The following is a 12,683-nucleotide window of genomic DNA, read 5'->3' as shown; positions in this document are numbered from 1 at the left end:
TAATGATATATAATCATATTTATTGTTTCATTAATATATCGGCTCCATAGCTCAGTTGGTTAGAGCGCCAGTCTTGTAAACTGGAGGTCGAGGGTCCGAATCCCTCTGGAGCCTTGTAGTCTTGTTTAACACTTGTGTCATCATTAATGATATATAATCATATTTATTGATTCATTAATATATCGGCTCCATAGCTCAGTTGGTTAGAGCGCCAGTCTTGTAAACTGGAGGTCGAGGGTCCGAATCCCTCTGGAGCCTTGTATCTTGTTTAACACTCCTTTTATTATTAATGATACATAATCATATTTATTGTTTCATTAATATATCGGCTCCATAGCTCAGTTGGTTAGAGCGCCAGTCTAGTAAACTGGAGGTCGAGGGTCCGAATCCCTCTGGAGCCTTGTATTCTTGTTTAACACTTGTGTCATCATTAATGATATATAATCATATTTATTGATTCATTAATATATCGGCTCCATAGCTCAGTTGGTTAGAGGGCCAGTCTTGTAAACTGGAGGTCGAGGGTCCGAATCCCTCTGGAGCCTTGTATTCTTGTGGAACACTTGTGTCATCATTAATGATATATAATCATATTTATTGTTTCATTAATATATCGGCTCCATAGCTCAGTTGGTTAGAGCGCCAGTCTTGTAAACTGGAGGTCGAGGGTCCGAATCCCTCTGGAGCCTTGTATTCTTGTGGAACACTTGTGTCATCATTAATGATATATAATCATATTTATTGTTTCATTAATATATCGGCTCCATAGCTCAGTTGGTTAGAGCGCCAGTCTTGTAAACTGGAGGTCGAGGGTCCGAATCCCTCTGGAGCCTTGTATTCTTGTTTAACACTTGTGTCATCATTAATGATATATAATCATATTAATTGTTTCATTAATATATCGGCTTTATAGCTCAGTTGGTTAGAGCGCCAGTCTTGTAAACTGGAGGTCGAGGGTCCGAATCCCTCTGGAGCCTTGTATTCTTGTTTAACACTTGTGTCATCATAAATGATATATAATCATATTTATTGTTTCATTAATATATCGGCTCCATAGCTCAGTTGGTTAGAGCGCCAGTCTAGTAAACTGGAGGTCGAGGGTCCGAATCCCTCTGGAGCCTTGTATTCTTGTGGAACACTTGTGTCATCATTAATGATATATAATCATATTTATTGATTCATTAATATATCGGCTCCATAGCTCAGTTGGTTAGAGCGCCAGTCTTGTAAACTGGAGGTCGAGGGTCCGAATCCCTCTGGAGCCTTGTATCTTGTTTAACACTCCTTTTATTATTCATGATACATAATCATATTTATTGTTTCATTAATATATCGGCTCCATAGCTCAGTTGGTTAGAGCGCCAGTCTAGTAAACTGGAGGTCGAGGGTCCGAATCCCTCTGGAGCCTTGTATTCTTGTTTAACACTTGTGTCATCATTAATGATATATAATCATATTTATTGTTTCATTAATATATCGGCTCCATAGTTGAGTTGGTAAGAGCGCCAGTCTTGTAAACTGGAGGTCGAGGGTCCGAATCCCTCTGGAGCCTTGTATTCTTGTTTAACACTTGTGTCATCATTAATGATATATAATCATATTTATTGATTCATTAATATATCGGCTCCATAGCTCAGTTGGTTAGAGGGCCAGTCTTGTAAACTGGAGGTCGAGGGTCCGAATCCCTCTGGAGCCTTGTATCTTGTTTAACTATCCTTTTATTATTAATGATACATAATCATATTTATTCTTTCCTTAATATATCGGCTCCATAGCTCAGTTGGTTAGAGCGCCAGTCTAGTAAACTGGAGGTCGAGGGTCCGAATCCCTCTGGAGCCTTGTATTCTTGTTTAATACTTGTTTTATCGTTAATGATATACAATCATATTTATTGTTTCATTAATATATCGGCTCCATAGCTCAGTTGGTTAGAGCGCCAGTCTAGTAAACTGGAGGTCGAGGGTCCGAATCCCTCTGGAGCCTTGTAATCTTGTTTAATACTTGTGTCATCATTAATGATATATAATCATATTTATTGTTTCCTTAATATATCGGCTCCATAGCTCAGTTGGTTAGAGCGCCAGTCTTGTAAACTGGAGGTCGAGGGTCCGAATCCCTCTGGAGCCTTGTATTCTTGTTTAACACTTGTGTCATCATTAATGATATATAATCATATTTATTGATTCATTAATATATCGGTTCCATAGCTCAGTTGGTTAGAGCGCCGGTCTTGTAAACTGGAGCTCGAGGGTCCGAATCCCTCTGGAGTCTTGTATCTTGTTTAACACTCGTTTTATTATTAATGATACATAATCATATTTATTGTTTCCTTAATATATCGGCTCCATAGCTCAGTTGGTTAGAGCGCCAGTCTAGTAAACTGGAGGTCGAGGGTCCGAATCCCTCTGGAGCCTTGTATTCTTGTTTAATACTTGTTTTATCGTTAATGATATACAATCATATTTATTGTTTCATTAATATATCGGCTCCATAGCTCAGTTGGTTAGAGCGCCAGTCTAGTAAACTGGAGGTCGAGGGTCCGAATCCCTCTGGAGCCTTGTAATCTTGTTTAATACTTGTGTCATCATTAATGATATATAATCATATTTATTGTTTTCTTAATATATCGGCTCCATAGCTCAGTTGGTTAGAGCGCCAGTCTTGTAAACTGGAGGTCGAGGGTCCGAATCCCTCTGGAGCCTTTTATTCTTGGTTAACACTCGTTTTATTATTAATGATACATAATCATATTTATTGTTTCCTTAATATATCGGCTCCATAGCTCAGTTGGTTAGAGCGCCAGTCTAGTAAACTGGAGGTCGAGGGTCCGAATCCCTCTGGAGCCTTGTATTCTTGTTTAACACTTGTGTCATCATTAATGATATATAATCATATTTATTGTTTCATTAATATATCGGCTCCATAGCTGAGTTGGTTAGAGCGCCAGTCTTGTAAACTGGAGGTCGAGGGTCCGAATCCCTCTGGAGCCTTGTATTCTTGTTTAACACGTGTGTCATCCTTAATGATATATAATCATATTTATTGTTTCCTTAATATATCGGCTCCATAGCTCAGTTGGTTAGAGCGCCAGTCTTGTAAACTGGAGGTCGAGGGTCCGAATCCCTCTGGAGGCTGGTATTCTTGTTTAACACTTGTGTAATCATTAATGATATATATTCATATTTATTGTTTCCTTAATATATCGGCTCCATAGCTCAGTTGGTTAGAGCACCAGTCTTGTAAACTGGAGGTCGAGGGTCCGAATCCCTCTGGAGCCTTGTATTCTTGTTTAACACGTGTGTCATCCTTAATGATATATAATGATATTTATTGTTTCCTTAATATATCGGCTCCATAGCTCAGTTGGTTAGAGCGCCAGTCTTGTAAACTGGAGGTCGAGGGTCCGAATCCCTCTGGAGCCTTGTATTCTTGTTTAACACGTGTGTCATCCTAAATGATATATAATCATATTTATTGTTTCCTTCATATATCGGCTCCATAGCTCAGTTGGTTAGAGCACCAGTCTTGTAAACTGGAGGTCGAGGGTCCGAATCCCTCTGGAGCCTTGTATTTTTGTTTAACACGTGTGTCATCATTAATGATATATAATCATATTTATTGTTTCCTTAATATATCGGCTCCATAGCTCAGTTGGATAGAGCACCAGTCTTGTAAACTGGAGGTCGAGGGTCCGAATCCCTCTGGAGCCTTGTATTCTTGTTTAACACGTGTGTCATCCTTAATGATATATAATCATATTTATTGTTTCCTTAATATATCGGCTCCATAGCTCAGTTGGTTAGAGGGCCAGTCTTGTAAACTGGAGGTCGAGGGTCCGAATCCCTCTGGAGCCTTGTATCTTGTTTAACACTCCTTTTATTATTAATGATACATAATCATATTTATTCTTTCCTTAATATATCGGCTCCATAGCTCAGTTGGTTAGAGCGCCAGTCTAGTAAACTGGAGGTCGAGGGTCCGAATCCCTCTGGAGCCTTGTATTCTTGTTTAATACTTGTTTTATCGTTAATGATATACAATCATATTTATTGTTTCATTAATATATCGGCTCCATAGCTCAGTTGGTTAGAGCGCCAGTCTAGTAAACTGGAGGTCGAGGGTCCGAATCCCTCTGGAGCCTTGTAATCTTGTTTAATACTTGTGTCATCATTAATGATATATAATCATATTTATTGTTTCCTTAATATATCGGCTCCATAGCTCAGTTGGTTAGAGCGCCAGTCTTGTAAACTGGAGGTCGAGGGTCCGAATCCCTCTGGAGCCTTGTATTCTTGTTTAACACTTGTGTCATCATTAATGATATATAATCATATTTAATGATTCATTAATATATCGGTTCCATAGCTCAGTTGGTTAGAGCGCCGGTCTTGTAAACTGGAGCTCGAGGGTCCGAATCCCTCTGGAGCCTTGTATCTTGTTTAACACTCCTTTTATTATTAATGATACATAATCATATTTATTGTTTCCTTAATATATCGGCTCCATAGCTCAGTTGGTTAGAGCGCCAGTCTAGTAAACTGGAGGTCGAGGGTCCGAATCCCTCTGGAGCCTTGTATTCTTGTTTAATACTTGTTTAATCGTTAATGATATACAATCATATTTATTGTTTCATTAATATATCGGCTCCATAGCTCAGTTGGTTAGAGCGCCAGTCTAGTAAACTGGAGGTCGAGGGTCCGAATCCCTCTGGAGCCTTGTATTCTTGTTTAATACTTGTGTCATCATTAATGATACATAATCATATTTATTGTTTCCTTAATATATCGGCTCCATAGCTCAGTTGGTTAGAGCTCCAGTCTAGTAAACTGGAGGTCGAGGGTCCGAATCCCTCTGGAGCCTTGTATTCTTGTTTAACACTTGTGTCATCATTAATGAAACATAATAATATTTATTGTTTCCTTAATATATCGGCTCCATAGCTCAGTTGGTTAGAGCGCCAGTCTTGTAAACTGGAGGTCGAGGGTCCGAATCCCTCTGGAGCCTTGTATTCTTGTTTAACACGTGTGTCATCCTTAATGATATATAATCATATTTATTGTTTCCTTAATATATCGGCTCCATAGCTCAGTTGGTTAGAGCGCCAGTCTTGTAAACTGGAGGTCGAGGGTCCGAATCCCTCTGGAGGCTGGTATTCTTGTTTAACACTTGTGTAATCATTAATGATATATATTCATATTTATTGTTTCCTTAATAAATCTGCTCCATAGCTCAGTTGGTTAGAGCACCAGTCTTGTAAACTGGAGGTCGAGGGTCCGAATCCCTCTGGAGCCTTGTATTCTTGTTTAACACGTGTGTCATCCTTAATGATATATAATCATATTTATTGTTTCCTTAATATATCGACTCCATAGCTCAGTTGGTTAGAGCGCCAGTCTTGTAAACTGGAGGTCGAGGGTCCGAATCCCTCTGGAGCCTTGTATTCTTGTTTAACACGTGGGTGTGTCATCCTAAATGATATATAATCATATTTATTGTTTCCTTCATATATCGGCTCCATAGCTCAGTTGGTTAGAGCACCAGTCTTGTAAACTGGAGGTCGAGGGTCCGAATCCCTCTGGAGCCTTGTATTTTTGTTTAACACGTGTGTCATCATTAATGATATATAATCATATTTATTGTTTCCTTAATATATCGGCTCCATAGCTCAGTTGGTTAGAGCACCAGTCTTGTAAACTGGAAGTCGAGGGTCCGAATCCCTCTGGAGCCTTGTATTCTTGTTTAACACGTGTGTCATCCTTAATGATATATAATCATATTTATTGTTTCCTTAATATATCGGCTCCATAGCTCAGTTGGTTAGAGCGCCAGTCTTGTAAACTGGAGGTCGAGGGTCCGAATCCCTCTGGAGCCTTTTATTCTCGTTTAACACTCGTTTTATTGTTAATGATACATAATCATGTTTATTATTTCCTTAATATATCGGCTCCATAGCTCAGTTGGTTAGAGCGCCAGTCTTGTAAACTGGAGGTCGAGGGTCCGAATCCCTCTGGAGCCTTTTATTCTTGTTTAACACTCGTTTTATTATTAATGATACATAATCATATTTATTGTTTCCTTAATATATCGGCTCCATAGCTCAGTTGGTTAGAGCGCCAGTCTTGTATTATGGAGGTCGAGGGTCCGAATCCCTCTGGAGCCTTTTATTCTTGTTTAACACTCGTTTTATTATTAATGATACATAATCATATTTATTGTTTCCTATATATATCGGCTCCATAGCTCAGTTGGTTAGAGCGCCAGTCTTGTAAACTGGAGGTCGAGGGTCCGAATCCCTCTGGAGCCTTGTATTCTTGTTTAAAACTTGTGTCATCATTAATGATACATAATCATATTTATTGTTTCCTTAATATATCGGCTCCATAGCTCAGTTGGTTAGAGCGCCAGTCTTGTAAACTGGAGGTCGAGGGTCCGAATCCCTCTGGAGCCTTTTATTCTCGTTTAACACTCGTTTTATTATTAATGATACATAATCATATTTATTGTTTCCTATATATATCGGCTCCATAGCTCAGTTGGTTAGAGCGCCAGTCTTGTAAACTGGAGGTCGAGGGTCCGAATCCCTCTGGAGCCTTTTATTCGCGTTTAACACTCGTTTTATCATTTATGATACATAATCATATTTATTGTTTCCTTAATATATCGGCTCCATAGCTCAGTTGGTTAGAGCGCCAGTCTTGTAAACTGGAAGTCGAGTGTCCGAATCCCTCTGGAGCCTTTTATTCTCGTTTAACACTCGTTTTATTATTAATGATACATAATCATATTTATTGTTTCCTTAATATATCGGCTCCATAGCTCAGTTGGTTAGAGCGCCCGTCTTGTAAACTGGAGGTCGAGGGTCCGAATCCCTCTGGAGCCTTTTATTCTCGTTAAACACTCGTTTTATTATTAATGATACATAATCATATTTATTGTTTCCTTAATATATCGGCTCCATAGCTCAGTTGGTTAGAGCGCCAGTCTTGTAAACTGGAGGTCGAGGGTCCGAATCCCTCTGGAGCCTTTTATTCTCGTTTAACACTCGTTTTATTATTAATGATACATAATCATATTTATTGTTTCCTTAATATATCGGCTCCATAGCTCAGTTGGTTAGAGCGCCAGTCTTGTAAACTGGAGGTCGAGGGTCCGAATCCCTCTGGAGCCTTTTATTCTCGTTTAACACTCGTTTTATTATTAATGATACATAATCATATTTATTGTTTCCTTAATATATCGGCTCCATAGCTCAGTTGGTTAGAGCGCCAGTCTTGTAAACTGGAGGTCGAGGGTCCGACTCCCTCTGGAGCCTTGTATTCTTGTTTAACACTTGTGTCATCATTAATGATATATAATCATATTTGTTGTTTCCTGAATATATCGGCTCCATAGCTCAGTTGGTTAGAGCGCCAGTCTTGTAAACTGGAGGTCGAGGGTCCGAATCCCTCTGGAGGCTGGTATTCTTGTTTAACACTTGTGTAATCATTAATGATATATATTCATATTTATTGTTTCCTTAATATATCGGCTCCATAGCTCAGTTGGTTAGAGCACCAGTCTTGTAAACTGGAGGTCGAGGGTCCGAATCCCTCTGGAGCCTTGTATTCTTGTTTAACACGTGTGTCATCCTTAATGATATATAATCATATTTATTGTTTCCTTAATATATCGACTCCATAGCTCAGTTGGTTAGAGCGCCAGTCTTGTAAACTGGAGGTCGAGGGTCCGAATCCCTCTGGAGCCTTGTATTCTTGTTTAACACGTGGGTGTGTCATCCTAAATGATATATAATCATATTTATTGTTTCCTTCATATATCGGCTCCATAGCTCAGTTGGTTAGAGCACCAGTCTTGTAAACTGGAGGTCGAGGGTCCGAATCCCTCTGGAGCCTTGTATTTTTGTTTAACACGTGTGTCATCATTAATGATATATAATCATATTTATTGTTTCCTTAATATATCGGCTCCATAGCTCAGTTGGTTAGAGCACCAGTCTTGTAAACTGGAAGTCGAGGGTCCGAATCCCTCTGGAGCCTTGTATTCTTGTTTAACACGTGTGTCATCCTTAATGATATATAATCATATTTATTGTTTCCTTAATATATCGGCTCCATAGCTCAGTTGGTTAGAGCGCCAGTCTTGTAAACTGGAGGTCGAGGGTCCGAATCCCTCTGGAGCCTTTTATTCTCGTTTAACACTCGTTTTATTGTTAATGATACATAATCATGTTTATTATTTCCTTAATATATCGGCTCCATAGCTCAGTTGGTTAGAGCGCCAGTCTTGTAAACTGGAGGTCGAGGGTCCGAATCCCTCTGGAGCCTTTTATTCTTGTTTAACACTCGTTTTATTATTAATGATACATAATCATATTTATTGTTTCCTTAATATATCGGCTCCATAGCTCAGTTGGTTAGAGCGCCAGTCTTGTATTATGGAGGTCGAGGGTCCGAATCCCTCTGGAGCCTTTTATTCTTGTTTAACACTCGTTTTATTATTAATGATACATAATCATATTTATTGTTTCCTATATATATCGGCTCCATAGCTCAGTTGGTTAGAGCGCCAGTCTTGTAAACTGGAGGTCGAGGGTCCGAATCCCTCTGGAGCCTTGTATTCTTGTTTAAAACTTGTGTCATCATTAATGATACATAATCATATTTATTGTTTCCTTAATATATCGGCTCCATAGCTCAGTTGGTTAGAGCGCCAGTCTTGTAAACTGGAGGTCGAGGGTCCGAATCCCTCTGGAGCCTTTTATTCTCGTTTAACACTCGTTTTATTATTAATGATACATAATCATATTTATTGTTTCCTATATATATCGGCTCCATAGCTCAGTTGGTTAGAGCGCCAGTCTTGTAAACTGGAGGTCGAGGGTCCGAATCCCTCTGGAGCCTTTTATTCGCGTTTAACACTCGTTTTATCATTAATGATACATAATCATATTTATTGTTTCCTTAATATATCGGCTCCATTGCTCAGTTGGTTAGAGCGCCAGTCTTGTAAACTGGAAGTCGAGGGTCCGAATCCCTCTGGAGCCTTTTATTTTCGTTTAACACTCGTTTTATTATTAATGATACATAATCATATTTATTGTTTCCTTAATATATCGGCTCCATAGCTCAGTTGGTTAGAGCGCCCGTCTTGTAAACTGGAGGTCGAGGGTCCGAATCCCTCTGGAGCCTTTTATTCTCGTTAAACACTCGTTTTATTATTAATGATACATAATCATATTTATTGTTTCCTTAATATATCGGCTCCATAGCTCAGTTGGTTAGAGCGCCAGTCTTGTAAACTGGAGGTCGAGGGTCCGAATCCCTCTGGAGCCTTTTATTCTCGTTTAACACTCGTTTTATTATTAATGATACATAATCATATTTATTGTTTCCTTAATATATCGGCTCCATAGCTCAGTTGGTTAGAGCGCCAGTCTTGTAAACTGGAGGTCGAGGGTCCGAATCCCTCTGGAGCCTTTTATTCTCGTTTAACACTCGTTTTATTATTAATGATACATAATCATATTTATTGTTTCATAAATATATCGGCTCCATAGCTCAGTTGGTTAGAGCGCCAGTCTTGTAAACTGGAGGTCGAGGGTCCGACTCCCTCTGGAGCCTTGTATTCTTGTTTAACACTTGTGTCATCATTAATGATATATAATCATATTTGTTGTTTCCTGAATATATCGGCTCCATAGCTCAGTTGGTTAGAGCGCCAGTCTTGTAAACTGGAGGTCGAGGGTCCGAATCCCTCTGGAGCCTTGTATTCTTGTTTAAAACTTGTGTCATCATTAATGATACATAATCATATTTATTGTTTCATTAATGTATCGGCTCCATAGCTCAGTTGGTTAGAGCGCCAGTCTTGTAAACTGGAGGTCGAGGGTCCGAATCCCTCTGGAGCCTTTTATTCTTGTTTAACACTCGTTTTATTATTAATGATACATAATCATATTTATTGTTTCCTATATATATCGGCTCCATAGCTCAGTTGGTTAGAGCGCCAGTCTTGTAAACTGGAGGTCGAGGGTCCGAATCCCTCTGGAGCCTTGTATTCTTGTTTAAAACTTGTGTCATCATTAATGATACATAATCATATTTATTGTTTCCTGAATATATCGGCTCCATAGCTCAGTTGGTTAGAGCGCCAGTCTTGTAAACTGGAGGTCGAGGGTCCGAATCCCTCTGGAGCCTTTTATTCTCGTTTAACACTCGTTTTATTATTAATGATAGATAATCATATTTATTGTTTCCTATATATATCGGCTCCATAGCTCAGTTGGTTAGAGCGCCAGTCTTGTAAACTGGAGGTCGAGGGTCCGAATCCCTCTGGAGCCTTTTATTCGCGTTTAACACTCGTTTTATCATTAATGATACATAATCATATTTATTGTTTCCTTAATATATAAGCTCCATAGCTCAGTTGGTTAGAGCGCCAGTCTTGTAAACTGGAAGTCGAGGGTCCGAATCCCTCTGGAGCCTTTTATTCTCGTTTAACACTCGTTTTATTATTAATGATACATAATCATATTTATTGTTTCCTTAATATATCGGCTCCATAGCTCAGTTGGTTAGAGCGCCCGTCTTGTAAACTGGAGGTCGAGGGTCCGAATCCCTCTGGAGCCTTTTATTCTCGTTAAACACTCGTTTTATTATTAATGATACATAATCATATTTATTGTTTCCTTAATATATCGGCTCCATAGCTCAGTTGGTTAGAGCGCCAGTCTTGTAAACTGGAGGTCGAGGGTCCGAATCCCTCTGGAGCCTTTTGTTCTCGTTTAACACTCGTTTTATTATTAATGATACATAATCATATTTATTGTTTCCTTAATATATCGGCTCCATAGCTCAGTTGGTTAGAGCGCCAGTCTTGTAAACTGGAGGTCGAGGGTCCGAATCCCTCTGGAGCCTTTTATTCTCGTTTAACACTCGTTTTATTATTAATGATACATAATCATATTTATTGTTTCCTTAATATATCGGCTCCATAGCTCAGTTGGTTAGAGCGCCAGTCTTGTAAACTGGAGGTACAGGGTCCGACTCCCTCTGGAGCCTTGTATTCTTGTTTAACACTTGTGTCATCATTAATGATATATAATCATATTTGTTGTTTCCTGAATATATCGGCTCCATAGCTCAGTTGGTTATTGCGCCAGTCTTGTAAACTGGAGGTCGAGGGTCCGACTCCCTATGGAGCCTTGTATTCTTGTTTAACACTTGTGTCATCATTAATGATATATAATCATATTTGTTGTTTCCTGAATATATCGGCTCCATAGCTCAGTTGGTTAGAGCGCCAGTCTTGTAAACTGGAGGTCGAGGGTCCGAATCCCTCTGGAGCCTTGTATTCTTGTTTAAAACTTGTGTCATCATTAATGATACATAATCATATTTATTGTTTCATTAATGTATCGGCTCCATAGCTCAGTTGGTTAGAGCGCCAGTCTTGTAAACTGGAGGTCGAGGGTCCGAATCCCTCTGGAGCCTTTTATTCTTGTTTAACACTCGTTTTATTATTAATGATACATAATCATATTTATTGTTTCCTATATATATCGGCTCCATAGCTCAGTTGGTTAGAGCACCAGTCTTGTAAACTGGAGGTCGAGGGTCCGAATCCCTCTGGAGCCTTGTATTTTTGTTTAACACGTGTGTCATCATTAATGATATATAATCATATTTATTGTTTCCTTAATATATCGGCTCCATAGCTCAGTTGGTTAGAGCACCAGTCTTGTAAACTGGAAGTCGAGGGTCCGAATCCCTCTGGAGCCTTGTATTCTTGTTTAACACGTGTGTCATCCTTAATGATATATAATCATATTTATTGTTTCCTTAATATATCGGCTCCATAGCTCAGTTGGTTAGAGCGCCAGTCTTGTAAACTGGAGGTCGAGGGTCCGAATCCCTCTGGAGCCTTTTATTCTCGTTTAACACTCGTTTTATTGTTAATGATACATAATCATGTTTATTATTTCCTTAATATATCGGCTCCATAGCTCAGTTGGTTAGAGCGCCAGTCTTGTAAACTGGAGGTCGAGGGTCCGAATCCCTCTGGAGCCTTTTATTCTTGTTTAACACTCGTTTTATTATTAATGATACATAATCATATTTATTGTTTCCTTAATATATCGGCTCCATAGCTCAGTTGGTTAGAGCGCCAGTCTTGTATTATGGAGGTCGAGGGTCCGAATCCCTCTGGAGCCTTTTATTCTTGTTTAACACTCGTTTTATTATTAATGATACATAATCATATTTATTGTTTCCTATATATATCGGCTCCATAGCTCAGTTGGTTAGAGCGCCAGTCTTGTAAACTGGAGGTCGAGGGTCCGAATCCCTCTGGAGCCTTGTATTCTTGTTTAAAACTTGTGTCATCATTAATGATACATAATCATATTTATTGTTTCCTTAATATATCGGCTCCATAGCTCAGTTGGTTAGAGCGCCAGTCTTGTAAACTGGAGGTCGAGGGTCCGAATCCCTCTGGAGCCTTTTATTCTCGTTTAACACTCGTTTTATTATTAATGATACATAATCATATTTATTGTTTCCTTTATATATCGGCTCCATAGCTCAGTTGGTTAGAGCGCCAGTCTTGTAAACTGGAGGTCGAGGGTCCGAATCCCTCTGGAGCCTTTTATTCGCGTTTAACACTCGTTTTATCATTAATGATAC

General features: G+C 39.2%; 67 non-coding genes across 67 annotated transcripts; all 67 read left to right on the top strand.

The window, feature by feature from the left end:
• Positions 1–40: 40 nt before the first annotated feature.
• On the top strand, positions 41–114 carry Trnat-ugu (transfer RNA threonine (anticodon UGU)). Its single transcript has one exon. It is a non-coding gene; the product is annotated as a tRNA-Thr (tRNA).
• Positions 115–184: 70 nt separating this feature from the next.
• Positions 185–258, top strand: Trnat-ugu (transfer RNA threonine (anticodon UGU)). The gene has a single exon. It is a non-coding gene; the product is annotated as a tRNA-Thr (tRNA).
• Positions 259–327: 69 nt separating this feature from the next.
• On the top strand, positions 328–401 carry Trnat-agu (transfer RNA threonine (anticodon AGU)). The gene has a single exon. It is a non-coding gene; the product is annotated as a tRNA-Thr (tRNA).
• A 214-nt stretch (positions 402–615) lies between these two features.
• Trnat-ugu (transfer RNA threonine (anticodon UGU)) lies at positions 616–689 on the top strand. The gene has a single exon. It is a non-coding gene; the product is annotated as a tRNA-Thr (tRNA).
• Positions 690–759: 70 nt separating this feature from the next.
• On the top strand, positions 760–833 carry Trnat-ugu (transfer RNA threonine (anticodon UGU)). Its single transcript has one exon. It is a non-coding gene; the product is annotated as a tRNA-Thr (tRNA).
• Positions 834–903: 70 nt separating this feature from the next.
• Trnat-ugu (transfer RNA threonine (anticodon UGU)) lies at positions 904–977 on the top strand. Its single transcript has one exon. It is a non-coding gene; the product is annotated as a tRNA-Thr (tRNA).
• Positions 978–1,047: 70 nt separating this feature from the next.
• Trnat-agu (transfer RNA threonine (anticodon AGU)) lies at positions 1,048–1,121 on the top strand. Its single transcript has one exon. It is a non-coding gene; the product is annotated as a tRNA-Thr (tRNA).
• Positions 1,122–1,191: 70 nt separating this feature from the next.
• On the top strand, positions 1,192–1,265 carry Trnat-ugu (transfer RNA threonine (anticodon UGU)). Its single transcript has one exon. It is a non-coding gene; the product is annotated as a tRNA-Thr (tRNA).
• A 69-nt stretch (positions 1,266–1,334) lies between these two features.
• Trnat-agu (transfer RNA threonine (anticodon AGU)) lies at positions 1,335–1,408 on the top strand. The gene has a single exon. It is a non-coding gene; the product is annotated as a tRNA-Thr (tRNA).
• A 357-nt stretch (positions 1,409–1,765) lies between these two features.
• Trnat-agu (transfer RNA threonine (anticodon AGU)) lies at positions 1,766–1,839 on the top strand. The gene has a single exon. It is a non-coding gene; the product is annotated as a tRNA-Thr (tRNA).
• A 70-nt stretch (positions 1,840–1,909) lies between these two features.
• Trnat-agu (transfer RNA threonine (anticodon AGU)) lies at positions 1,910–1,983 on the top strand. Its single transcript has one exon. It is a non-coding gene; the product is annotated as a tRNA-Thr (tRNA).
• Positions 1,984–2,053: 70 nt separating this feature from the next.
• On the top strand, positions 2,054–2,127 carry Trnat-ugu (transfer RNA threonine (anticodon UGU)). The gene has a single exon. It is a non-coding gene; the product is annotated as a tRNA-Thr (tRNA).
• A 213-nt stretch (positions 2,128–2,340) lies between these two features.
• Trnat-agu (transfer RNA threonine (anticodon AGU)) lies at positions 2,341–2,414 on the top strand. The gene has a single exon. It is a non-coding gene; the product is annotated as a tRNA-Thr (tRNA).
• Positions 2,415–2,484: 70 nt separating this feature from the next.
• Positions 2,485–2,558, top strand: Trnat-agu (transfer RNA threonine (anticodon AGU)). The gene has a single exon. It is a non-coding gene; the product is annotated as a tRNA-Thr (tRNA).
• A 70-nt stretch (positions 2,559–2,628) lies between these two features.
• Trnat-ugu (transfer RNA threonine (anticodon UGU)) lies at positions 2,629–2,702 on the top strand. Its single transcript has one exon. It is a non-coding gene; the product is annotated as a tRNA-Thr (tRNA).
• Positions 2,703–2,772: 70 nt separating this feature from the next.
• Trnat-agu (transfer RNA threonine (anticodon AGU)) lies at positions 2,773–2,846 on the top strand. Its single transcript has one exon. It is a non-coding gene; the product is annotated as a tRNA-Thr (tRNA).
• A 214-nt stretch (positions 2,847–3,060) lies between these two features.
• Positions 3,061–3,134, top strand: Trnat-ugu (transfer RNA threonine (anticodon UGU)). Its single transcript has one exon. It is a non-coding gene; the product is annotated as a tRNA-Thr (tRNA).
• Positions 3,135–3,204: 70 nt separating this feature from the next.
• On the top strand, positions 3,205–3,278 carry Trnat-ugu (transfer RNA threonine (anticodon UGU)). Its single transcript has one exon. It is a non-coding gene; the product is annotated as a tRNA-Thr (tRNA).
• Positions 3,279–3,348: 70 nt separating this feature from the next.
• On the top strand, positions 3,349–3,422 carry Trnat-ugu (transfer RNA threonine (anticodon UGU)). The gene has a single exon. It is a non-coding gene; the product is annotated as a tRNA-Thr (tRNA).
• Positions 3,423–3,492: 70 nt separating this feature from the next.
• Positions 3,493–3,566, top strand: Trnat-ugu (transfer RNA threonine (anticodon UGU)). Its single transcript has one exon. It is a non-coding gene; the product is annotated as a tRNA-Thr (tRNA).
• Positions 3,567–3,636: 70 nt separating this feature from the next.
• Positions 3,637–3,710, top strand: Trnat-ugu (transfer RNA threonine (anticodon UGU)). The gene has a single exon. It is a non-coding gene; the product is annotated as a tRNA-Thr (tRNA).
• Positions 3,711–3,923: 213 nt separating this feature from the next.
• On the top strand, positions 3,924–3,997 carry Trnat-agu (transfer RNA threonine (anticodon AGU)). Its single transcript has one exon. It is a non-coding gene; the product is annotated as a tRNA-Thr (tRNA).
• A 70-nt stretch (positions 3,998–4,067) lies between these two features.
• Positions 4,068–4,141, top strand: Trnat-agu (transfer RNA threonine (anticodon AGU)). Its single transcript has one exon. It is a non-coding gene; the product is annotated as a tRNA-Thr (tRNA).
• Positions 4,142–4,211: 70 nt separating this feature from the next.
• Positions 4,212–4,285, top strand: Trnat-ugu (transfer RNA threonine (anticodon UGU)). Its single transcript has one exon. It is a non-coding gene; the product is annotated as a tRNA-Thr (tRNA).
• Positions 4,286–4,498: 213 nt separating this feature from the next.
• Trnat-agu (transfer RNA threonine (anticodon AGU)) lies at positions 4,499–4,572 on the top strand. The gene has a single exon. It is a non-coding gene; the product is annotated as a tRNA-Thr (tRNA).
• A 70-nt stretch (positions 4,573–4,642) lies between these two features.
• Trnat-agu (transfer RNA threonine (anticodon AGU)) lies at positions 4,643–4,716 on the top strand. The gene has a single exon. It is a non-coding gene; the product is annotated as a tRNA-Thr (tRNA).
• Positions 4,717–4,786: 70 nt separating this feature from the next.
• On the top strand, positions 4,787–4,860 carry Trnat-agu (transfer RNA threonine (anticodon AGU)). The gene has a single exon. It is a non-coding gene; the product is annotated as a tRNA-Thr (tRNA).
• Positions 4,861–4,930: 70 nt separating this feature from the next.
• Positions 4,931–5,004, top strand: Trnat-ugu (transfer RNA threonine (anticodon UGU)). Its single transcript has one exon. It is a non-coding gene; the product is annotated as a tRNA-Thr (tRNA).
• Positions 5,005–5,074: 70 nt separating this feature from the next.
• Trnat-ugu (transfer RNA threonine (anticodon UGU)) lies at positions 5,075–5,148 on the top strand. Its single transcript has one exon. It is a non-coding gene; the product is annotated as a tRNA-Thr (tRNA).
• Positions 5,149–5,510: 362 nt separating this feature from the next.
• Trnat-ugu (transfer RNA threonine (anticodon UGU)) lies at positions 5,511–5,584 on the top strand. Its single transcript has one exon. It is a non-coding gene; the product is annotated as a tRNA-Thr (tRNA).
• Positions 5,585–5,654: 70 nt separating this feature from the next.
• On the top strand, positions 5,655–5,728 carry Trnat-ugu (transfer RNA threonine (anticodon UGU)). Its single transcript has one exon. It is a non-coding gene; the product is annotated as a tRNA-Thr (tRNA).
• Positions 5,729–5,798: 70 nt separating this feature from the next.
• Trnat-ugu (transfer RNA threonine (anticodon UGU)) lies at positions 5,799–5,872 on the top strand. The gene has a single exon. It is a non-coding gene; the product is annotated as a tRNA-Thr (tRNA).
• Positions 5,873–5,942: 70 nt separating this feature from the next.
• On the top strand, positions 5,943–6,016 carry Trnat-ugu (transfer RNA threonine (anticodon UGU)). The gene has a single exon. It is a non-coding gene; the product is annotated as a tRNA-Thr (tRNA).
• A 214-nt stretch (positions 6,017–6,230) lies between these two features.
• On the top strand, positions 6,231–6,304 carry Trnat-ugu (transfer RNA threonine (anticodon UGU)). The gene has a single exon. It is a non-coding gene; the product is annotated as a tRNA-Thr (tRNA).
• A 70-nt stretch (positions 6,305–6,374) lies between these two features.
• Positions 6,375–6,448, top strand: Trnat-ugu (transfer RNA threonine (anticodon UGU)). Its single transcript has one exon. It is a non-coding gene; the product is annotated as a tRNA-Thr (tRNA).
• Positions 6,449–6,518: 70 nt separating this feature from the next.
• Trnat-ugu (transfer RNA threonine (anticodon UGU)) lies at positions 6,519–6,592 on the top strand. Its single transcript has one exon. It is a non-coding gene; the product is annotated as a tRNA-Thr (tRNA).
• A 358-nt stretch (positions 6,593–6,950) lies between these two features.
• Trnat-ugu (transfer RNA threonine (anticodon UGU)) lies at positions 6,951–7,024 on the top strand. The gene has a single exon. It is a non-coding gene; the product is annotated as a tRNA-Thr (tRNA).
• Positions 7,025–7,094: 70 nt separating this feature from the next.
• Positions 7,095–7,168, top strand: Trnat-ugu (transfer RNA threonine (anticodon UGU)). The gene has a single exon. It is a non-coding gene; the product is annotated as a tRNA-Thr (tRNA).
• A 70-nt stretch (positions 7,169–7,238) lies between these two features.
• Trnat-ugu (transfer RNA threonine (anticodon UGU)) lies at positions 7,239–7,312 on the top strand. The gene has a single exon. It is a non-coding gene; the product is annotated as a tRNA-Thr (tRNA).
• Positions 7,313–7,382: 70 nt separating this feature from the next.
• Positions 7,383–7,456, top strand: Trnat-ugu (transfer RNA threonine (anticodon UGU)). The gene has a single exon. It is a non-coding gene; the product is annotated as a tRNA-Thr (tRNA).
• Positions 7,457–7,526: 70 nt separating this feature from the next.
• On the top strand, positions 7,527–7,600 carry Trnat-ugu (transfer RNA threonine (anticodon UGU)). The gene has a single exon. It is a non-coding gene; the product is annotated as a tRNA-Thr (tRNA).
• A 218-nt stretch (positions 7,601–7,818) lies between these two features.
• Positions 7,819–7,892, top strand: Trnat-ugu (transfer RNA threonine (anticodon UGU)). Its single transcript has one exon. It is a non-coding gene; the product is annotated as a tRNA-Thr (tRNA).
• Positions 7,893–7,962: 70 nt separating this feature from the next.
• Positions 7,963–8,036, top strand: Trnat-ugu (transfer RNA threonine (anticodon UGU)). The gene has a single exon. It is a non-coding gene; the product is annotated as a tRNA-Thr (tRNA).
• A 70-nt stretch (positions 8,037–8,106) lies between these two features.
• Positions 8,107–8,180, top strand: Trnat-ugu (transfer RNA threonine (anticodon UGU)). Its single transcript has one exon. It is a non-coding gene; the product is annotated as a tRNA-Thr (tRNA).
• A 70-nt stretch (positions 8,181–8,250) lies between these two features.
• Trnat-ugu (transfer RNA threonine (anticodon UGU)) lies at positions 8,251–8,324 on the top strand. Its single transcript has one exon. It is a non-coding gene; the product is annotated as a tRNA-Thr (tRNA).
• Positions 8,325–8,538: 214 nt separating this feature from the next.
• Trnat-ugu (transfer RNA threonine (anticodon UGU)) lies at positions 8,539–8,612 on the top strand. The gene has a single exon. It is a non-coding gene; the product is annotated as a tRNA-Thr (tRNA).
• Positions 8,613–8,682: 70 nt separating this feature from the next.
• Positions 8,683–8,756, top strand: Trnat-ugu (transfer RNA threonine (anticodon UGU)). The gene has a single exon. It is a non-coding gene; the product is annotated as a tRNA-Thr (tRNA).
• Positions 8,757–8,826: 70 nt separating this feature from the next.
• Positions 8,827–8,900, top strand: Trnat-ugu (transfer RNA threonine (anticodon UGU)). The gene has a single exon. It is a non-coding gene; the product is annotated as a tRNA-Thr (tRNA).
• Positions 8,901–9,258: 358 nt separating this feature from the next.
• Positions 9,259–9,332, top strand: Trnat-ugu (transfer RNA threonine (anticodon UGU)). The gene has a single exon. It is a non-coding gene; the product is annotated as a tRNA-Thr (tRNA).
• Positions 9,333–9,402: 70 nt separating this feature from the next.
• Trnat-ugu (transfer RNA threonine (anticodon UGU)) lies at positions 9,403–9,476 on the top strand. The gene has a single exon. It is a non-coding gene; the product is annotated as a tRNA-Thr (tRNA).
• Positions 9,477–9,546: 70 nt separating this feature from the next.
• Positions 9,547–9,620, top strand: Trnat-ugu (transfer RNA threonine (anticodon UGU)). The gene has a single exon. It is a non-coding gene; the product is annotated as a tRNA-Thr (tRNA).
• Positions 9,621–9,690: 70 nt separating this feature from the next.
• On the top strand, positions 9,691–9,764 carry Trnat-ugu (transfer RNA threonine (anticodon UGU)). The gene has a single exon. It is a non-coding gene; the product is annotated as a tRNA-Thr (tRNA).
• Positions 9,765–9,834: 70 nt separating this feature from the next.
• On the top strand, positions 9,835–9,908 carry Trnat-ugu (transfer RNA threonine (anticodon UGU)). Its single transcript has one exon. It is a non-coding gene; the product is annotated as a tRNA-Thr (tRNA).
• A 70-nt stretch (positions 9,909–9,978) lies between these two features.
• Positions 9,979–10,052, top strand: Trnat-ugu (transfer RNA threonine (anticodon UGU)). The gene has a single exon. It is a non-coding gene; the product is annotated as a tRNA-Thr (tRNA).
• Positions 10,053–10,122: 70 nt separating this feature from the next.
• Positions 10,123–10,196, top strand: Trnat-ugu (transfer RNA threonine (anticodon UGU)). The gene has a single exon. It is a non-coding gene; the product is annotated as a tRNA-Thr (tRNA).
• Positions 10,197–10,266: 70 nt separating this feature from the next.
• Positions 10,267–10,340, top strand: Trnat-ugu (transfer RNA threonine (anticodon UGU)). The gene has a single exon. It is a non-coding gene; the product is annotated as a tRNA-Thr (tRNA).
• Positions 10,341–10,698: 358 nt separating this feature from the next.
• Trnat-ugu (transfer RNA threonine (anticodon UGU)) lies at positions 10,699–10,772 on the top strand. The gene has a single exon. It is a non-coding gene; the product is annotated as a tRNA-Thr (tRNA).
• Positions 10,773–10,842: 70 nt separating this feature from the next.
• Trnat-ugu (transfer RNA threonine (anticodon UGU)) lies at positions 10,843–10,916 on the top strand. Its single transcript has one exon. It is a non-coding gene; the product is annotated as a tRNA-Thr (tRNA).
• A 358-nt stretch (positions 10,917–11,274) lies between these two features.
• Positions 11,275–11,348, top strand: Trnat-ugu (transfer RNA threonine (anticodon UGU)). Its single transcript has one exon. It is a non-coding gene; the product is annotated as a tRNA-Thr (tRNA).
• Positions 11,349–11,418: 70 nt separating this feature from the next.
• On the top strand, positions 11,419–11,492 carry Trnat-ugu (transfer RNA threonine (anticodon UGU)). The gene has a single exon. It is a non-coding gene; the product is annotated as a tRNA-Thr (tRNA).
• A 70-nt stretch (positions 11,493–11,562) lies between these two features.
• Positions 11,563–11,636, top strand: Trnat-ugu (transfer RNA threonine (anticodon UGU)). Its single transcript has one exon. It is a non-coding gene; the product is annotated as a tRNA-Thr (tRNA).
• A 70-nt stretch (positions 11,637–11,706) lies between these two features.
• Trnat-ugu (transfer RNA threonine (anticodon UGU)) lies at positions 11,707–11,780 on the top strand. The gene has a single exon. It is a non-coding gene; the product is annotated as a tRNA-Thr (tRNA).
• Positions 11,781–11,850: 70 nt separating this feature from the next.
• Trnat-ugu (transfer RNA threonine (anticodon UGU)) lies at positions 11,851–11,924 on the top strand. The gene has a single exon. It is a non-coding gene; the product is annotated as a tRNA-Thr (tRNA).
• Positions 11,925–11,994: 70 nt separating this feature from the next.
• Positions 11,995–12,068, top strand: Trnat-ugu (transfer RNA threonine (anticodon UGU)). The gene has a single exon. It is a non-coding gene; the product is annotated as a tRNA-Thr (tRNA).
• A 214-nt stretch (positions 12,069–12,282) lies between these two features.
• Positions 12,283–12,356, top strand: Trnat-ugu (transfer RNA threonine (anticodon UGU)). The gene has a single exon. It is a non-coding gene; the product is annotated as a tRNA-Thr (tRNA).
• A 70-nt stretch (positions 12,357–12,426) lies between these two features.
• Trnat-ugu (transfer RNA threonine (anticodon UGU)) lies at positions 12,427–12,500 on the top strand. The gene has a single exon. It is a non-coding gene; the product is annotated as a tRNA-Thr (tRNA).
• Positions 12,501–12,570: 70 nt separating this feature from the next.
• Positions 12,571–12,644, top strand: Trnat-ugu (transfer RNA threonine (anticodon UGU)). Its single transcript has one exon. It is a non-coding gene; the product is annotated as a tRNA-Thr (tRNA).
• The last annotated feature ends 39 nt before the right edge of the window (positions 12,645–12,683 follow it).

This window comes from Euprymna scolopes, chromosome 11 (genome assembly GCF_053919585.1).
Source record: "Euprymna scolopes isolate OS-2025 chromosome 11, ASM5391958v1, whole genome shotgun sequence".
Taxonomy (NCBI): Eukaryota; Metazoa; Mollusca; class Cephalopoda; order Sepiida; family Sepiolidae; genus Euprymna; species Euprymna scolopes.
The sequence above is the reverse complement of the archived record's forward strand: the minus strand, read 5'-3'. Positions and strand labels throughout refer to the sequence as shown.